The 218-nt window shown below is 31.7% G+C and overlaps 1 protein-coding gene across 1 annotated transcript in view; it reads right to left on the reverse strand.

Annotated features, from left to right (window-relative positions):
* ZDHHC13 (zinc finger, DHHC-type containing 13) overlaps nt 1-218 on the reverse strand; it is a 15,130-nt gene that overhangs the window by 8,164 nt on the left and 6,748 nt on the right. The gene's annotated exons all lie outside the window — the stretch shown is intronic.

Genomic DNA, 218 nt, shown 5'->3' on the forward strand with positions numbered 1-218 from the left:
CCTGATAATTCTATTAAGGACATCTTAATTGGGAACAGTACAAAAAGAAAATGTCATTTAAAGGCTGAATTAAAAATTAATTAAAAATGTGCAGCAATATATTACAGCTGCTTTGGTACAACATTATTCACAGCTCTAAGTATCTTCCTAAAGGCCTTTTCACAAAACTTTATAATCAGATTACCCCTGTGTAAAAAAACAACAGGGCACTGGAAAGA

This window comes from Acanthisitta chloris, unplaced genomic scaffold (genome assembly GCF_000695815.1).
Source record: "Acanthisitta chloris isolate BGI_N310 unplaced genomic scaffold, ASM69581v1 scaffold23246, whole genome shotgun sequence".
NCBI classification, from domain to species: Eukaryota; Metazoa; Chordata; class Aves; order Passeriformes; family Acanthisittidae; genus Acanthisitta; species Acanthisitta chloris.